General features: G+C 43.5%; 1 long non-coding RNA gene across 1 annotated transcript in view; it reads right to left on the minus strand.

The window, feature by feature from the left end:
• Positions 1-16743, minus strand: part of LOC126190639 (uncharacterized) — a 524483-nt gene extending 507740 nt beyond the window's left edge. Inside the window, exon 1 of the long non-coding RNA XR_007538265.1 lies at positions 16656-16743. This is a non-coding gene — a long non-coding RNA (uncharacterized LOC126190639). The remainder of the gene's footprint in view (positions 1-16655) is intronic.
• Between the last annotated feature and the right edge of the window lie 4474 nt (positions 16744-21217).

Consider the following 21217-nt stretch of genomic DNA (forward strand, 5'->3'; position numbering starts at 1 on the left):
GGACGGCCGGCTTCGGACGCGAGACGCGAGGCGACTCGACCAAGTGTGGCTTCTGCTTGCCTGTCCCGCGCATTGAAATGAAGGGCTACTGAGGAAGGACTTCGGCACAACTGGCGCACTTTTCTGGAGGAAAAAAAAACTATATCTTCAACTAACTCAATTTTTTTTAAAGAGCGGACATAATGTCTCACTGAGCGCCTACGATCATGGTCACACTCTTACTACAATTATTTTCAGTCACTAACTGCATATGCACTTTATTATGATTAGTAGTTTCGGCGTTAGACACCTTAAAGTCTCTTAAAACAAACATAAGAGAAAAGCTACAGTTAATAACTGCATTATATATATAACCATAATCCAAGTTTGTCAGTAACGTATGAGTAATGTAGGCACGTTGTGCAAACATACAAATGTTCCCCCCTGCTAAACAGCAAATGTATGCTGTCGTAAGTTTGTATACGTCGCAATTAAAAACTGCAGACTGATGGGACTGGCATCTTTGTATAACCACTAGCGTACTGCCCCGGCTTCGCACAGGTAGCACGAGGTATCTGCAGCCAACGACTAGCCTGTCTATTAGTGAAATCTCTACAGAAATTCCTGTGATTATCCTTCACGTGTAGAAAAATGCGGCAGGGAACTTTAGTAATATGTATACACGGTGGTCCATTGATAGTGACCGGGCCAAATATTTCACGAAATAAGCATCAAACGAAAAAACTACAAAGAACGAAACTCGTCTAGCTTGAAGGGAGAAACCAGATGGCGCTATGGTTCGCCCGCTAGATGGCGCTGCCATAGGTCAAACAGATATCAACTGCGTTTTTTTAAATAGGAACCCCCATGTTTTATTACATATTCGTGTAGTACGTAAAGAAATATCAATGTTTTAGTTGGACCACTTTTTTCGCTCTGTGATAGATGGCGCTGCAATAGTCACAAACGTATAAGTACGTGGTATCACGTAACATTCCGCCAGCGCGGACGGTATTTGCTTCGTCATACATTACCCATGTTAAAATGAACCGTTTACCAATTGCGGAAAAGGTCGATATCGTGTTGATGTATGGTTATTGTGATCAAAATGCCCAACGGGCGTGTGCTATGTATGCTGCTCGGTATCCTGGACGACATCATCCAAGTGTCCCGACCGTTCGCCGCATAGTTACGTTATTTAAGGAAACAGGAAGTGTTCAGCCACATGTGAAACGTCAACCACGACCTGCAACAATTAATGATGCCCAAGTAGGTGTTTTAGCTGCTGTCGCGGCTAATCTGCACATCAGTAGCAGACAAACTGCGCGAGAATCGGGAATCTCAAAAACGTCGGTGTTGAGAATGCTACATCAACATCGATTGCACCCGTACCGTATTTCTATGCATCAGGAACTGCATGGCGACGACTTTCTACGTCGTGTACAGTTCTGCCACTGGGCTCAAGAGAAATTACGGGAAGATGACAGATTTTTTGCACGCGTTCTATTTAGCGACGAAGCGTCATTCACCAACAGCGGTAACGTAAACCGGCATAATATGCACTATTAGGCAACGGAAAATCCACGATGGTTGCGACAAGCGGAACATCAGCGACAGCGGGTTAATGTATGGTGCGGCATTATGGGAGGAAGGCTAATTGGCCCCCATTTTATCGATGGCAACCTAAATGGCGCAATGTATGCTGATTTCCTACGTAATGTTCTACCGATGCATGACAGAACGCCGATGTACTTCCAACGTGATGGATGTCCGGCACATAGCTCGCACGTTCGCACGTTCACCGGACCTGACGTCCCCGGATTTCATTCTGTGGGGAAAGTTAAAGGATATTTGCTATTGTGATCCACCGACAACGCTTGACAACACGCGTCAGCGCATTGTCAATGTATGTGCGAACATTGTTGTTGTTGTTTTGTCTTCAGTCCTGAGACTGGTTTGATGCAGCTCTCCATGCTACTCTATCCTGTGCAAGCTTCTTCATCTCCCAGTACCTACTGCAACCTACATCCTTCTGAATCTGCTTAGTGTATTCATCTCTTGGTCTCCCCCTACGATTTTTACCCTCCACGCTGCCTTCCAATACTAAATTGGTGATCCCTTGATGCCTCAGAACATGTCCTACCAACCGATCCCTTCTTCTGGTCAAGTTGTGCCACAAACTTCTCTTCTCCCCAATCCTATTCAATACTTCCTCATTAGTTATGTGATCTACCCATCTAAACTTCAGCATTCTTCTGTAGCCCCACATTCTCTTCTTGTCCAAACTATTTACCGTCCATGTTTCACTTCCATACATGGCTACACTCCATACAAATACTTTCAGAAATGACTTCCTGACACTTAAATCTATACTCGATGTTAACAAATTTCTCTTCTTCAGAAACGCTTTCCTTGCCATTGCCAGTCTACATTTTATATCCTCTCTCCTTCGACCATCATCAGTTATTTTGCTCCCCAAATAGCAAAACTCCTTTACTACTTTAAGTGTCTCATTTCCTAATCTAATGCCCTCAGCATCACCCGACTTAATGCGACTACATTCCATTATCCTCGTTTTGCTTTTGTTGATGTTCATCTTATATCCTCCCTTCAAGACGCTATCCATTCCGTTCAACTGCTCTTCCAAGTCCTTTGCTGTCTCTGACAGAATTACAATGTCATCGGCGAACCTCAAAGTTTTTATTTCTTCTCCATGGATTTTAATACCTACTCCGAATTTTTCTTTTGTTTCCTTTACTGCTTGCTCAATATACAGATTGAATAACATTGGGGAGAGGCTACAACCCTGTCTCACTCACTTCCCAACCGCTGCTTCCCTCTCATGCCCCTCGACTCTTATAACTGCCATCTGGTTTCTGTACAAATTGTAAATAGCCTTTCGCTCCCTGTATTTTACCCCTGCTACCTTTAGAATTTGAAAGAGAGTATTCCAGTCAACATTGTCAAAAGCTTTCTCTAAGTCTACAAATGCTAGAAACGTAGGTTTGCCTTTCCTTAATCTTTCTTCTAAGATAAGTCGTAAGGTCAGTATTGCCTCACGTGTTCCAGTATTTCTACGGAATCCAAACTGATCTTCCCCGAGGTCGGCTTCTACTAGTTTTTCCATTCGTCTGTAAAGAATTCGTGTTAGTATTTTGCAGCTGTGGCTTATTAAACTGATTGTTCGGTAATTTTCACATCTGTCAACACATGCTTTCTTTGGGATTGGAATTATTACATTCTTCTTGAAGTCTGAGGGTATTTCGCCTGTTTCATACATCTTGCTCACCAGATGGTAGAGTTTTGTCAGGACTGGCTCTCCCAAGGCCGTCAGTAGTTCTACTGGAATGTTGTCTACTCCGGGGGCCGTGTTTCGACTCAGGTCTTTCAGTGCTCTGTCAAACTCTTCACGCAGTATCGTATTTCCCATTTCATCTTCATCTACATCCTCTTCCATTTCCATAATATTGTCCTCAAGTACATCGCCCTTGTATAGACCCTGTATATACTCCTTCCACCTTTCTGCTTTCCCTTCTTTGCTTAGAACTGGGTTTCCATCTGAGCTCTTGATGTTCATACAAGTGGTTCTCTTATCTCCAAAGGTCTCTTTAATTTTCCTGTAGGCAGTATCTATCTTACCCCTAGTGAGATAAGCCTCTACATCCTTACATTTGTCCTCTAGCCATCCCTGCTTAGCCATTCTGCACTTCCTGTCGATCTCATTTTTGAGACGTTTGTATTCCTTTTTGCCTGCTTCATTTACTGCATTTTTATATTTTCTCCTTTCATCAACTAAATTCAATATTTCTTCTGTTACCCAAGGGTTTCTACTAGCCCTCGTCTTTTTACCTACTTGATCCTCTGCTGCCTTCACTACTTCATCCCTCAAAGCTACCCATTCTTCTTCTACTGTATTTCTTTCCCCCATTCCTGTCAATTGTTCCCTTATGCTCTCCCTGAAACTCTGTACAACCTCTGGTTCTTTCAGTTTATCCAGGTCCCATCTCCTTAAATTCCCACCTTTTTGCAGTTTCTTCAGTTTTAATCTACAGGTCATAACCAATAGATTGTGGTCAGAGTCCACATCTGCCCCTGGAAATGTCTTACAATTTAAAACCTGGTTCCTAAATCTCTGTCTTACCATTATATAATCTATCTGATACCTTTTAGTATCTCCAGGGTTCTTCCATGTATACAACCTTCTATCATGATTCTTAAACCAAGTGTTAGCTATGATTAAGTTGTGCTCTGTGCAAAATTCTACCAGGCGGCTTCCTCTTTCATTTCTTAGCCCCAATCCATATTCACCTACTACGTTTCCTTCTCTCCCTTTTCCTACACTCGAATTCCAGTCACCCATGACTATTAAATTTTCGTCTCCCTTCACTATCTGAATAATTTCTTTTATTTCATCATACATTTCTTCAATTTCTTCGTCATCTGCAGAGCTAGTTGGCATATAAACTTGTACTACTGTAGTAGGTGTGGGCTTCGTATCTATCTTGGCCACAATAATGCGTTCACTATGCTGTTTGTAGTAGCTTACCCGCATTCCTATTTTCCTATTCATTATTAAACCTACTCCTGCATTACCCCTATTTGACTTTGTGATTATAACCCTGTAGTCACCTGACCAGAAGTCTTGTTCCTCCTGCCACCGAACTTCACTAATTCCCACTATATCTAACATTAACCCATCCATTTCCCTTTTTAAATTTTCTAACCTACCTGCCCGATTAAGGGATCTGACATTCCACGCTCTGATCCGTAGAACGCCAGTTTTCTTTCTCCTGATAACGACATCCTCTTGAGTAGTCCCCGCCCGGAGATCCGAATGGGGGACTATTTTACCTCCGGAATATTTTACCCAAGAAGACGCCATCAACGTTTAATCATACAGTAAAGCTGCATGCCCTCGGGAAAAATTACGGCCGTAGTTTCCCCTTGCTTTCAGCCGTTCGCAGTACCAGCACAGCAAGGCCGTTTTGGTTATTGTTACAAGGCCAGATCAGTCAATCATCCAGACTGTTGCCCCTGCATCTACTGAAAAGGCTGCTGCCCCTCTTCAGGATCCACACGTTTGTCTGGCCTCTCAACAGATACCCCTCCGTTGTGGTTGTACCTACGGTACGGCTATCTGTATCGCTGAGGCACGCAAGCCTCCCCACCAACGGCAAGGTCCATGGTTCAGGGGGGGGGGGGGACATTATGGAAGGCGAACTACTCGCTGTTGAGAGGAATTTCGTTACACGTATTGCCAAATGCATTAAGGTTGACGGACATCATTTTGAGCATTTATTGCAAAAAATGGTCAAATGGCTCTGAGCACTATTGGACTTAACATCTGAGGTCATCAGTCCCCTAGAACTTAGAACTACTTAAACCTCACTAACCTAAAGACATCACATACATCCATGCCCGAGGCAGGATTCGAAGCTGCGACCGTAGCAGTCGCGCGGTTCCGGACTGAAGCGCCTAGAACCGCTCGGCCACTGCGGCCGGCCATTTATTGAATTAATGTGGTATTTACAGGTAATCACGCTGTAACAGCATGCGTTCTCAGAAAAGATATGTTCACAAAGGTACATGTATCACATTGGAACAACCGAAATAAAATGTTCAAACGTACCTACGTCTTGTATTTTAATTTAAAAAACCTACCTGTTACCAACTGCTCGTCTAAAATTGCGAGCCATATGTTTGTGACTATTACAGCGCCATGTATCACAAAGCGAAAAAAGTGGTTCAACTAAAACATTCATATTTCTTTACGTACTACACGAATATGTAATAAAACATGGGGGTTCCTATTTAAAAAAAAAAACGCACTTGATAACCGTTTGACCTATGGCAGCGCCATCTAGCGGGCCAACCATAGCGCCATCTGGTTTCTCTCTTCAAGCTAGACATGTTTCGTTCTTTGTAGTTTTTTTTCGTTTGACGCTTATTTCGTGAGATATTTGACCCGGTCACGATCAATGGACCACCCTGCAGATACATAGAAAAAGAAGGTGCGGTGCTTCATAATGTCTGGTGTACTGAATAGTACGCTTTTAACATAACCAACTGTTCACGAGCCACAAAAGTTTAAATTCAGAATTGCCCTCGTGAAGTTTTACTACTATAAACACAATAAAAATAAAATTAAAATAGTGACAGATATTTATCTTAACTTTCACTTATTAAAATACAATAGTATTTACTAGTTGAAACAATCTCTACGGTTCAAAATTAATTTAGGCGTATAAAATTTCACAACTTAGTTTTAAATGTTATTAACTATTTGGTTTTATGTTCTTCGCGCATGCTGTAGCGCGAGCGCCGCCTCGTGGTGCTTGGGAAGCATGTTTCCCTCAAACGCCAGCTACGCCGTCCTCTTCATTTCCGTGTAGTCTGCGAGCGACACTGCAGCATCACAGCCCGCTACAGGCTACCAGCGTCTACCTGCCAGCTGTATTTTCGCACGTTTCGCCTATCATCTCTATACCCTACATTTTCCGAGTCATCTATCTTCTGACTGGTTTCATGCGGCTCGCCGCCCCTCAAACGTCAAAGTAAGAGTTATGACTGAACTCGCTCTGCTCACTGAACATTGTTCCAGAACCCTTTCTGTGGAAACAAATTGCAACTCTTTCACGAAGTCAAGTAGATAGCCCTTGGGAAGTCTACGCAACACGTCCCGGGTTTCTTGAATATCTGCGACTAAAAATGTACGAAAGGTAATTTTGATCTTATGAATTACATTTTCCCGGAAACATAACGACTCTCCAATTTCTTTTCGTTAAGAACAGAAGCTAAAGCAATGAATTAAAATTTGTGCCACGTCCGGGACGTGAATTGGGGTTTCATGCTTACTAGGGTGATGTGCCAACCAGTATACCACGGTAGCAAGTTGGCGAACACAGCTTCACGGTTACCTTAGTCCAATATCCTCGTTAACACAAACTTCAGTTCATTCCTTCACCCCATTTTCCCCTTATTTATACCGTCAGTATGGCTGAGGCTCTCCGACGTTGGGATAGCACCCCAGCTTTGTATGTAATGGGGAAATCCTGTCTGCACCTCACGCGTAGGTTATCTATTGATATGAAAAAACCGATAAGAGCCAAAAATTTCAAGGACCTACTGATGGTTGATCTTTCGGACATGTATCCTGACACCCACCGAGCCACGCTACAATGATAAAGCGGAAATCAGTTTTTTTCCTTTTTGCTGACGATGTGACCACCGTAATTCAAGACCACCGAAGATGGACCACGAGAAACAATGTTAACTGGAAATTTCTCTAAAATTATCAGTAGTTTCTAATGAACAGAACCTTACTTTGGAAAGGAGTGCACCAATTAGTACAGTTCAATATATGGCAGAATGTTACTTCAACAACTGTAGTATCTGAGGAAAGGCAACATACAGAAAGAAGTGTTTAATACATCTGGGTAGAGAAACTGATAAAAATTTGAATTACAAATAATATATTTAGAGCTCTTCACACGTTAAGATTTGGTAAGTTTTGCTTCACGTGTCATTGCTAATTTTAATTATGCACAAATATTATGCTAGACAAATTCCATGCTTAAACACAAAGCATTACGAAAGGTAAGGCACATTAACAAAGCTACGCGATACATTCACTTGCTTATGAAGTTAGTCGTCAACAGCCAGATTCAACTTAATAACTACAGTAGCGCTAATAAACACTAGAAAAAAAAGACTTCCACTGTTCACGAGTTAATTCTGGCATTTAAAGGAAAAAATTTCGCAGCCATGAAAATATTCGCCCACCTCCGAAGTAAAATAGAGGTGCTGATGGGCACAATGAAAACATTAAAGTTAATTTAGGTTCAAAAATGGTTCAAATGGCTCTGAGCACTATGGGACTTAACATCTGAGGTCATCAGTCCCCTAGAACTTAGAACTAATTAAACCTAACTAACCTAAGGACATCACACACATCCATGCCCGAGGCAGGATTCTAACCTGCGACCGTAGCGGTCGCGCGGTTCCAGACTGAGGCGCCTAGACCCGCTCGGCCAGTCAATTTAGGTGACAACCACTCATATTCCATGGATGGAATTTTCAATAGCTTGTGTTTGTGTGTGTGCGCGCGCGCGCGTGTGTGTGTGTGTGTGTGTGTGTGTGTGTGTGTGTGTGTGTGGTGGTAAGCTTTCAGTAAGGCTTCAACCGCAAATACATCTACAGGGTGAACATTAATAAAACCAACAAAATGCAGGACGAATCCCTGACTGAAAATGGAGGAAAAACGGTCCTACGAACATGTGCCCGGAAACAGATGGCGTGCGTGAAACGACAACAAATCGTCACGGAACACAGAACAGAGCTGCATCACATCTCCGTCACAACAGATAATCGAAGTGGCCTTCATGGGATGTAATGCACGCGTTGTCATGCAGGTACACATAATCGTACTTTGGCTTACATGTTCGCGGGCCATTTGCCTGGAGCTTGTACTGGGATTCGTCTCAATATCTTGTAGAGCCCGGTCCTCCAAACCTCGTGAACGCACAGTCCGCTGGACGTTCGTCTGTCTGAAAGGAGCCATGATCCCACAAATGCCTAAAAAGGGCTTGAAATGTCGTGTGATGGTTGGTGTCAATGAGGGTAGTTGTTCTGGTATAGCCGTGCTGCCTCTCGACCGTTTACATCTGCTTGGCCTTCCACAAACACCATCTCGGCCTTTTCCGACACGAATACCGGACCATTCTGCTGCTTACAGTACGCTGCGTGAATCACACAGCCTGCAATACACAAGGAACACATGGCACGCAGTCAGAGGAACTTTCACTGGTCAGCGCAATCTACCGTGGCAATGATGCATTTCCGAACGCATGTTCATAGGACCTTTTTTCCGTCGTTTCCAGTGAGGAATCCGTCCCTGCAGTTTGTCGGTTTAATTAATGTTCACCCTATATAGCTTCGCAATTTATCTTCCGTGGCGTGGAGGATAGTGCTACTGCTACCACTGTTACTTTGCCCCTTTCCTGTTCTTTCCCGAATTTTTTTCTAATTTTCCTGACATGTTCATTTTGCGAGATGGGCGTGTACGATCTTGGCATGCATGCTGTCGGAATATTAACAGTAATCCTCTACGCGATGCTCTCGCACTTACTGAACATGACGAAATATGTCGCACTTTCTTAGGCGTTTTCTTGTTCTATTAATCGTAACTGGTAAGAGTCCGAGACCGGCGAGCGACACACGAGAAATGATATAACGAGTGCTTTGTTAAGGCGCGTTCACACTGGCCATATTTTATGCCAATATTTGGCTGCAATAGCGATGCCGTCAACATTGCTGCACTGTGGTTGTAATACACGATATGATCGGGAAATACTGCTGATGTTTCAGGTAGTTGCCAACATAGTGCCGAGGCGTTGCCGATACTATCCACCAAGGGCAATATCTATCTGTGTCCTTGTCTATAAATGCCTTCCTCTCGCTTTCACCTTTGTTTCCTACGGCTCTAACCGACAGCGCTGCAGTCAAACACAATAACGAAAACTATAGTTTCGATTTTGTTCGAAAGTTTGTGAGCGTAAAAGTAGCCACTTGTTTCGTCCGTTATTGGGAGTTTGCTGTGCACTGCAATTGTGAAGCAGTCATATTAACGAATTTCATAAATGCGCTTCATCTCTTCATCTACCACCAGAGCAACGGGACGTCGAAAATAGTACACACAAGAGGCTTAGTGACTCATAGTGCGCTTTAAAGAGGTACATTAAACTTCTGTACGAACCAGCAGTGGCTAAAACCCGTACGGTGATCGCCAGTCGGGTTGTAAATGGTTTACACTATTTGTATGGGTTGCAGCAGTTAACGAACTACTTGCTTGTACTACATATTCGAATTCGTGTTTCGTAATCCTGGTAAAATTCTAGAAACGTTATGTATCCAGCATGTTCACCATTTTCTGAAGTATTCCACTTACTTAAAAAAATAATCCATCCACGTAGTCCAATTTCTCTTGTTGTTTATAATTCAATAACTAGCGTGATACAAAAGCAGGAGAGCCACATTCACTTCCACTAGCTCGCGTTCGTGCACTTTGTGGCAAAAGTGTGGCCACGGGTAAACACATCTGGCCCGTAAATATATTGCCACAAACATTGCCGGGTAGCAGTGGTCGGTTATATTGTCTTAAATGTGCCTGCAATATGTGTGGCCGAAGGCTTGCTGGACAACATTGTCGGGATATACTGTCGACAATATGTATTGGTCAGTGTATATGTACCTTTAGCCTTTTTTTTGTGAATTACATTTCCTTGGGATGGCGAATATTTTTTTCTACAACTAGTTTTACGAGTTCATTCCACTTAGTGTCACTCGAAGACATTTTACGTTGGTTGCTATTCCCGGTGATTTCTCGCCTATAGCGTAACCGAACAGTATACATTCCACCTACTTACACGATCGATGTGTTACAGTTATCTACGATGGGGATAAATTTCCAGTCCCGGCAGCAAACGTCGAAGCTCTGCACGTCCTTCCACGTATTTCGCTATTGTTGTCCGTCGTTATCCAGCAAACACTTTGCCTAATGTATTTCAATAACTACTTAGTCACATCCAATTGACTAAATTCAAAATGAACGTGTCTAAGAACGTATCGTATATATAGCAATAAGTGAAATACGTACACAAGGACAAGACACCAGCCATGTAATTATCGCCTTGTAAGACAATTCGCGTTAGAAGCCGGCGTCTCCTGTAATGTAAGTTCATGGGCACATCAAAGTGACGATTAGTTTTAGAGTGCCCGTTACGTTTTCATTTCATTCACTACTCGATATCAATGCATCTGAGCATTAATGGGCCGCTGCAACTTTGCTCTCTGAGAAAACCGCAATTTATTACCACCTCTGTATGTACAGCAATTACCTTATACCGAGCGCATCACTTGGGTTATCCGGAAACTTCGTGACATGCATCGAATCGGCTGGTATCAGAAAATTCTAACAACTTGTTTTATCGGAGAACAAATGTAGCGTCGGGCGGTAGTTGGTACATCCTGAGCCGGCCGCGGTGGTCTAGCGGTTCTGGCGCTGCAGTCCGGAACCGCGGGACTGCTACGGTCGCAGGTTCGAATCCTGCCTCGGGCATGGGTGTGTGTGATGTCCTTAGGTTAGTTAGGTTTAAGTAGTTCTAAGTTCTAGGGGACTTATGACCTAAGATGTTGAGTCCCATAGTGCTCAGAGCCATTTGAACCATTTTTTTTGGTACATCCTGCTTCACGAATAAGCAAATACGAAATGAACTCATGCGAAATACACAAACAGGTCCAATATTTTCTTCTTCATAATGAAAAACATTACCTCGAATTCGAAATGGACGCGGTTAAACACAAAAATGGTATACCCTCTTAAATGTTACCCCGCCATTCGAATATGATCGGCCGGCCGCGGTGGTCTAGCGGTTCTAGGCGCTCAGTCCGGAGCCGCGCGACTGCTACGGTCGCAGGTTCGAATCCTGCCTTGGGCATGGATGTGTGTGATGTCCTTAGGTTAGTTAGGTTTAAGTAGTTCTAAGTTCTAGGGGACTCATGACCATAGATGTTAAGTCCCATAGTGCTCAGAGCCATTTGAACCATTTTTTTGAATATGATCGAAAAGCAAACAACAAATACTGTCCCACGCTTTTTCCATTGTTTTTCGAAAAACATGCAACCACCAAAATCAGAATGAGTCTTTTAATGACCAAGTGTGATAAGTGGTAAATATATATTTATTTAACTGTCCTGAAAGAAAAAACAGGGTTATGAGGCCCTCCCTCATATATCTAAACAGACATTCGTGATATTTTACCATTACATTCATACATTTTATAAGAGACGATACATTTATTACTTAGAGACGGTTATCACAAAAAGAAGCTTAGGATTTAACCTACCATCGACGGTAAGTTATTAGAGGCGAAGAATAACCTCGGCTTGGGGAAGGAAATCGGTCGTGTCCTTTTCAAAGGAACTAGTACCTCAGCATTCGACTAACATGATGTAGGTAAACCAGGGAAAACCCGTACCTCGGTGGCCGGACAAGAATTTGAACCGCTGCCCTGCCGAATGCGAGTCCATTGTGCTAACCACTGTGGCACCTCGCTCCGTGTAGTTGTCAAAAGTAGTAAACAGACTAATAGCTGCAGGAGAAAAAGGATCGTAATTCGTATTTCTTAGCGAAGAGTAGATTAATAGAGAGAATCTACAGGAGAGAAGATATGGATTTTGGCTGTGGCAGCACTGTATGTGATCCGAAAGATTGGAGACGGAGAGCAAGTTCCTTCAAAGACAATTCACCTGTAGTGTTGTTTAGAAAATTGTTGACTACGTCTACAGTTTCCTCCATGCGAAGTGTATAGCACAGCCAACTAAGATTTTCTGAAAGTCCATCAGTAAGTGTAGTAGTTATTCCATCCGTGACTGTGGATCTATGTCACACGTTACAAAGCGATGTGTGTTCTCCTGATGCTTCATCTACATTGAATTTTCAAAATATAGGAGACTGCTGACATCTTGTCTCCTATTCTCCCAGCAATTTCCATGTCGCACTGTACGAATCTTACAGTATACAACAAAGGGGCTGCAAAGTTACAGACGTTCATATGAGCGGAAGAGGACGCATATTCCTCAGAACTGCCTCCCAAAACAGAATTAGATAATCGAGACATACTTAATTGTGAATAAATTTCATGTGTTGGACACTTGAATGGAACGTCGAAACTTCGTACTGTCGAAGAATACGTAACAGAGGAAACTGGATTTCCATGAAAGCCGTCACAGAAAAAGGAAAAAAAACTGTTGCTCTTTAATAAATTGTCAACGTTAGTTTGATTTCATAAAACATTGGGATTATGTGCACGAGAGAGTTGTCAGTTGTACAATTATCTACTTGGAGTACGCTTCACAAAATATAGGGTTGTACGTTATTAAACTTCACTGCATTTTTCATCAACTCACCCATCGGGGCACACGTAAAATTTTTATGAAGCTGACTAAGGAAACGTCCAGTCTATCTGAAAAGTGGAGCGGTTAGAGTCTTCAATACCCAGGGAGTTAAACAGTTACTGATAAATATACGAAGCAATTTCTTAATTTGTTTCGCCGAGTTAGAAAACAGAGAAAAGACAAATGCAAGTTACGATTCCTTATAGGAAGTAAGCGTAATTTTTCAACTATTTCATTGCAGCAGTACAGATTTAGATGATCCCTTGCAACGGTTCACACCTCCTAAAACAAAGAAACTGTTTTGCGGATCATCATGGGATGCCATTCCCATGCCAAACCTCGCACCCCTTTTATTTCGTGGTGGTTCAGAATGTCTAAATGAGGTTTTCGGCAAATGATAGCAGACAGAGAGTAATATTATTTTATTGTGTGGGTAATGCTCTGAACTCTTAATGACTGAGATATTTAAGCAAGTATTTTTAATGGAACGACATAATTTGTAACGGCGTTCTGAAACTGTTGAAAAGAGTAGTTCATTGATATAACGTGTTTTAACAACGATGTTAAAGCTTTTCGCAAAAGCAATCGAGAAATGTGCCAAACCTGAAGGGCAAAGCGGTCGGAATCTGAACACCGAACCCGATCTCTAATGCCAGGCCACGTCGTTGTACGTGCTGCAAGACAAGTCTACGCTACTACGATAAAACGCATTTTCTTGGCCCTACTTTATGCAATACACATATCGGGCCAGCTACGATTGCTGCAAATGGAACTATGTACTAACTTCTAGCGTATCGTAAGGGGCTTAGGAAAACTATTTCAAATGAGTGCACACACACGTTTTTAAGTGAAGAGACCGCAGCTCGTGGTCTAGTGGTTAGCGTAGTTGCCCCTACAATGCTGTTTCCCAGTTCGGTTCCCGGCCGTGTCGGAGATTACCTTCACTCGGGGACTGGGTTGTGTTGTCCTAATTATTTCATCTCATCTTCATCGACGCGCAAGTCGCCGAAGTGGCGTCAAATAGAAAGATTTGCGCCAGGTGGCCCAACAAACTCAGCTAATAATCCCGGCCAGCAATGACATTATGTTCATTGCATTTTTTGTAAAGTGCACAGCTTTTTATGAAGGAAGAAACCAGTAGAAAGGCTTGATACAAGCCCGGAGACTTGAGAGAGTCAAACTTGGCAGCTTTTACCCCGCAAAAGCCGACTCTGCCCGTACTGTCTTTCAATTTAGCGCATTTCTCCTACACAAGGCGTTCGGAAATTCTCGTTACAAACCTCAAGGACTTGTAGAGGGGAGTGAGTGCGTAACATTTTGAATAGGAATCCAAGTCCGGAAGCGTCATTCAACGACGATACAGAGCGCCCAAATTATAGGTGCCGGCGCCTGCAGATTTATGTATGTACGGGATGATTCCGTGATGATGATACAAACTTTCAAGGATGATGGAGACGGATAAATGTATCAGCTAGAGGTAAGGAACCCTAGTTCGGAAACGAACGAGTCGAAATTTGCAATCGAAAATCGTTCGGATACGACGGTGGAATAAATGTAACGGTACTGTTGTTGCTAAGAATGTAGGGCATGCAGCTTTCAGAGGTGGTTGTGCGGAGCAAAACAAGAAAGAAAGAAAATCCGTAAACACGGGCTCTAAGGTGCATATCTGAGGCGCTATGGGCACTTGTTCATCTTCGCTAATGTGAAACAACACATCTCTATCGAACTTGTGCTCGATGCTTTAAAAGTGTGCGTTTTAGAGTGCATGTTTACTAGACTTTTTTATTCTTTTTTTTGGAAAATTTTAGCAGCTACTTTATTGTTGTATGTATTCCATTGTCAGATATATCAGAACGATTTTCGCCCACACGTTTCGACTCGTTCGTTTCCTCAAACTGATATATTTATCCTTCTCCATCATCCTTGAAGCTTTGTGACATCATCACGGAGTCATCCTGTACATACATACATTTACATGAGCCGGCGCCTATAGCTTTAACGCTCTGCAGTGTCGTTCGATGACGTTTCCGGGCAGGGTATCCTATTCACAATATTATTTCCTATTCAAAATATTTACTCGCTCCCCTCTACAAGTCCTAGAAGTTTCTAACGGGAATTTCTGAACACCCTGTATTTGGGTGAAAAGTTTCAACGCCAATATTAACAAGCGTCATATCACTTTACTACTGTTTTCAAGAGCTTTCGAAGTGTCAAACAGAGTACATCGTTGTATTTAAAAAATTGGCTAGGTGCGAGTAGGATGCGCGCTCTGAGCGTTCCGTACAAATTTAATTATGTGCACAGACAGTTCACCCATCGCCGGAATAGAGAATCTCGACAATTTTTGTGTGTTATTGGCACTGATACTGGCAAGATAACGGTCCCGAGAATGCTGCAGTTTTACGGTTGAAGTCGTATAACAAATGACAAAAAATATTTTTTCGTGTGATATAATTACAAACTAACATTTTTCGATGTTTTTCTTTTACTTGAACTCTGAAATCTTGTTTCTTGTCAAATTCCACGATTCTAGGTCAACGTGAACTACCTCTACCGTTTTGATGAGACAGTCTGCGAGTATCAAAATATGTTACGACCGTATCTTTTAATTGCATTGCCTAAGAAGCGTAAGTTTTTACACCGCCAAGAGACCGTACGTCTTAATATCTCACGTTGATGTCTACTTGATATGCTACCCCTTCCTGATAATAGGGGTTCTTAATAGACTGACAGACAGTCGGACAACAAATGAAAAAAGTGTATATAAGAATATACAGCCTACAGTTGCAGGTTAACTTTATCATTTACCTAGGTTTCAACGTTAGTAATAACGTCTTCTTCAGAACATAAAATATTATTTAAATGTTTGCCTAAAACAGGCCATGCCCTAAGTCAACTTTATAAAACTTGATGCATAATCTGTTTTAGGCAAACATTTAAATAATATTTTATGTTCTGAAGACGACGTTATTACTAGCGTTGAAATCTAGGTAAACGATAAAGTTAAACTGCAACTGTAGGCTGTATATTCTTATATAAACAACATCAGTTGCTGTTGCTGCATAAAAATGTGAAAAATTATGAAAGAAGTACATTTTTCTTGTGACATAATTACAAATTAGCACCTTTCGGTTTTTTTCCTTTACACGTACTGTTAAATCTTACTTCTCACCGAATTTCGCAATTCTACGGGAAGGGCCTACAGGTTTTCAACAGTAAGTTGCGAGTATCGGAATATGTGGCATAAATGGCCGTGTCTTTTGACTGCATTTACTTAAAGCTTCAGTTTTTTACACCCTCAAGAGACGACAGACCTTAGTAGGTGACACAAATTTCGAACTTGATACGTCGACGAATTGCTGAGGGAAAGGGTTTTTAACAGTCAGACAGACTGACTGACAGACAGACAGAGCAACAGACAGGCAGCCAACAAAGAGAGCCTATAAAGATTCCATTTTTACCGACTGAAGTACGGAACGCTAAAAACAAAACTTACACTTGCTCCACTATCTCGGTTGATACAAAGGTCAAGTGTATTAAACATACAACAGAGTGCCGTATCACTCTGGACACTGTCATCTGCCAAAAACATTGTTTCGATACCCTGAAGCGTCCGGTAAATAGAAGTGCCGCAAAGGTGATTCGTCGGAAGTCTCTTCTGACTCGACCTAGCCGTGCAGGACACAGTCTGTACCTCCGGTCTGGACCGCGGCGTAGCTTACCTTGGTGGTGATGGTAGGCCGTCATGGTGGCGGCCGGCGAGGCACACGACCGCGACCACTCGACCACGACCAGTGCGGGCGGGCGTCGCGGCGTTACTGGAGGCGCCGCGGAGGAGCGACGGCCGGCGACGCCTGATCAATGGGTGGAGAGGGGGTGGGTGGTCGGGGACGGGAGGAAGGGGTGGGGACTGCACGCCGTGGCGGGCACGCGAGAGGCGCCGGCAGAGAGGCGCGTGGCTCATCACACACACACACACACACACACACACACACACACACACACACACACATGCTGCACGACGCGCTGCACATGCTACACAGAGCGCTGCAGCTCTTTCTCTCGCCTTCCGCACAGAGGCTCAAGTACGGTACATCGCTTTTCGAATGACACGTCCGTATAGCCATCCTCTTAGCCGTTACATAACACACAGGAGAGTTGAATATGGGTGCTTTTATCTGACTAGCTGATTGTTCGGCTTTGCTCGGTTGCTTATTTATCCCGGTGTTACATTAATCACGAAAAGGTTTGGAATTTGTCTACAATGGAAACCAGACTCCTTTTGTTTATCTGTTTCAAAAGTATAAACAATGCATAAAATTGTAAATTTGCCGATTCACCGTAATATTAATTTGACACAAAACTTGATATATCGGGTAATCAAAAAGTCAGTATAAATTTGAAAACTTAATAAACCACGGAATGATGTAGAAAGAGATGTAGATAGAGAGTTAAAAATTGACACACATGCTTGGAATGACATGGGACTTCATTAGAACAAAAAAAATAGTTCACAAAATGTCCGACAGATGGCGCTGGAAAGCAAAACGTCAGTGACTGCGCATGACAATCGTGTATAAAAGGAGCTGTAATGAGAATCAGATGCGCCAGCAGTCGCAACATGTTGACGTTATTTGAAAAGGCGCTTTTAGTGAAGCTGGGGAATGTGCTAGTACAGCGTTACGATCCTATCGCCATTGGAAGGGGATTCGAACGGGTAAAAGTCCGTTGACAAATGCAGCTGTGGCGAGAATGATTTCGAAGTTCGAAGCCACGGGTTGTTTAGACGATAGACCCCGTAGTGGCTGACCGAGCACAAGGCGTAATGCTGCTGAGACAGTTCAGGAAGTAATGGAGACTGTAGCGGGTTCGTCTATGCAGGGGGAAGTCAGCGCTCGTGCAGTCGCACGTCACACCGGCATTCCATACACTACTGTTTGGTTGGCACTTAGGTGTACCCTCCGATGCCCTCCGTACAAAATCCATCGGCATCATGAACTGTTACCTGGCTATTTAGTGAAGCGGAGGGCATTTGCGGTGTGGGTGTTTCAAAAGATGGTGGAAGATGACGATTGGTTGAGTAACGTGTAGGGGACCGACGAAGCTCATTTCACGCTCCGAGGGTCTGTCAGCGCCCACAACTACAGAATTTGGGCTACCGAAAATCCTAGAACTGTCGTGCAAACATTGCACGACGAGAAAGTCACGGTATGGTTTGGATTTACCACATCTACCGTTATCGGGCCTTTTTTCTTCGGGGAAATGCGTGATTCTGGTTTTGTAACTGCTACCGTGACGGGTGAGAGGTACGCCGATATGTTACAGAATCGCATCATCCCCAGCCTGGCTGATAAACGCCTGCTGGAACGTACGATGTTTATGCAGGATGGCGCTCCACCCGATATTGCTAGACGCTTGAAAGATCTCTTGCGGGCGTCGTTTGGAGATGATCGTGTGCTCAGCCGCCACTTTCGTCATGCTCGGCTTCCCAGGTCCCCAGACCTCAGTCCGTGCGATTATTGGCTTTGGGGTTACCTGAAGTCGCAAGTGTATCGTGATCGACCGACATCTCTAGGGATGCTGAAAGACAACATCCGACGCCAATGCCTCGCCCGACTCCGGACATGCTTTACAGTGCTGTTCACAACATTATACCTCGACTACAGCTATTGTTGAGGAATGATGGTGGACATATGGAACATTTCCTGTAAAGAACATCATCTTTGCTTTGTTTTTCTATGTTATACTAATTATTGCTATGCTGATCAGATGAAGCGCCACCTGTCAGACATTTTTTTAACTTTTGTAGTTTTTTGGTTCTAATAAAACCTCATGTCATTTCAAGCACGTGTGTCAATTTGTACCTCTCTATCTACATTATTTCGTGATTTATTCAGTTTTCAAATTTATACTAACTTTTTGAACACCCGGTACTTTGTTGAATTCGCAAAATGCTCTCGGCGCCAAACATTGTAATGTGGAAGGCAGAGAACCGCCTTCCAACGAAAATAGTTGCTTCCTTGCACACAGCAACTTTACAGTCTCGTCATATGCCAAACAGGACAAGACGACACCTACGGAGAAAGGACAGCAATGCAGATTAGCTATAATTTACGATAATTTATTTACGACAGGCGTTCAATAACACAACACTTTTTTTTATGAAAGCAGGTTGATTTTATTCGGCGTTCCAATATATGATATGATTCTCCACTCTCTTGGCTACACAACGCTATTTTTCAATATAATCTCCGTTCAATGCGAGAGTCTTGCTCCATCTTACTGCGAGGGACTGTATGACCGCATGTTACCACTCTACTGGTCGACGTCTGAGCCAACGTCTTGCTACAGCAATAACCACACCATCATCCATGTACTGCTTCCCACGCAGTGCTTCCTTCATTGAACCAGACAGATAGAAGTCAGAAGGAGCCAGATCCGGGTTGTTGGGTGGATGAGGAAGAACAGTCCAATTTAGTTTTGTGACCTCCTGTCGGGTGCACGGACTTGTGTCAGGCCTTACCTCGTCATCGGAAGGCGAAGTTAGTTTGCATTGTTATGGCGACGAACACGCTGAAGCTGTTTCTTCTATTTCCAGAGGTCAGCACAACACACTTCTGCGTGCAGCTTTGAACTTTTTCTTCGAAGGAGAGGTGGTGTGGCGTCACTCAATGGATTGCCGTTTTGTTTCCGTTTGATTGCCTTCACTATCATGTCCATTATAATTATCCGGGCTGTTATGCCGTGGTCGGTTGATGAATTCTGTGTCAATTCCGAACGTTTCGTCCCCGTCTGCGGAGGACATCTTCAAGGGGGTGTATAGCTCGATGGAAGGTCCAACACACCCACTGGCTCGCTACTGACTGCCGCTAAATTCCGTGTCCGCTCGCTCCCCGCGCCGAGACGTGACGTCACGAGTGCAATTGGCCGCTGTGCGCTGCCGTCGATCGCCGTTGCCATCACCCAGTAGTGGACGGGTGGTACACATCTTCTTCAACACCAGCATCCATATACTGTTTAATTTCACGCCCTCCTCGTTTCGACTGAAATTATTAGGGTGTTTGGCGATTTCGATTGCCTCCCTGTAAGAGCCTTTCGTAATATCCGTTTGTGGCCGTACTAGTACTTACGTCTCCTCGAAACGAATATGGTGGTTACTTGGCTGGAAAGCATGCTCCGCAACAGCTGATCGTTGCATTTCTCCTCTTCTACAATTGCCCTTGTGCTCTTCCAAACGTTTTCAAACAGTTCTTTTAGTGGTACCCACGTAAACATCTCCACAGCTGCATGGGATCCTATACACTCCAGCTTTTTCCAACGGTTTGCGAGCGTCCTTGGAAGGCTTAAGGTATTCCTGTATCTTCCTGGTGGGCTTGTAAACTACGTAATAGTCCGCTTCGTCAAGATCCTTCCTATTCTTTCAGTTACATTTTTAACAAACGGCAGGAAAACCTTAGATTTTGCAGTAGCCTGTACGTCACTATGATTTCTGCGTGGCTGTCTCAACGCACGTTTTATTTCGGCGGACGAATATCCGTTCTTCATTAGTGCATTGTGGAGATGTTCCATCTCCGCGTCGAGCAACTCAGGTTCACAAATGTTTCTAGCTCTGTTCGCTAACGTCTTGATAACACCCTGCTTCTGTTGTGGGTGGTGATTCGAATCCCGGTGCAAATAACGTCCGTGTGCATGGGTTTGCGGTATACTGAATGACCCAAACTACCATTTTCGTTTCTAAAAACAAGCACATCGAGGAAATGTAATTTGCCGTCTACCTCCTCCTCCATTGTAAACTGAATTCTCGATTTTATACTATTCAGATGTTCGTGGAACCGGCTTAGTTCCTTCCTGCCATGTCTCCACAGCACAAACGTGTCATCCACGTATCGGAACCATACATTTGGCGTTTTGCTGGCAGTACCTGTTCTTCGAATTCCTCCATAAAGAAGTTTGCAATTACGGGGCTTAGGGGGCTTCCCATAGCCACGTTGGAATTTGACACAGAATTCATCAACCGACCACGGCATAACAGCCCGAATAATTATAATGGACATGACATTTCCGGCCGTGAAAGTCTACATTTAGTATGCCTTCACTATTTTGGACAATAAATGGTCGTCATCAGCCTTATAACACGCAAGCAATTACGCACACATGTTCCTCCGTTGCTCTTTATGGTCTTCCCTTAGGCGGCGAGGAATCCAGAGGGCACAAGCCTTTGAGTAACTCAACTGGTGAACTAGTGCGTCAGCACCACCAACGAAGACATCCAGTCGTGCAGCGA

Source organism: Schistocerca cancellata, chromosome 6 (assembly GCF_023864275.1).
Source record: "Schistocerca cancellata isolate TAMUIC-IGC-003103 chromosome 6, iqSchCanc2.1, whole genome shotgun sequence".
NCBI lineage: Eukaryota > Metazoa > Arthropoda > Insecta > Orthoptera > Acrididae > Schistocerca > Schistocerca cancellata.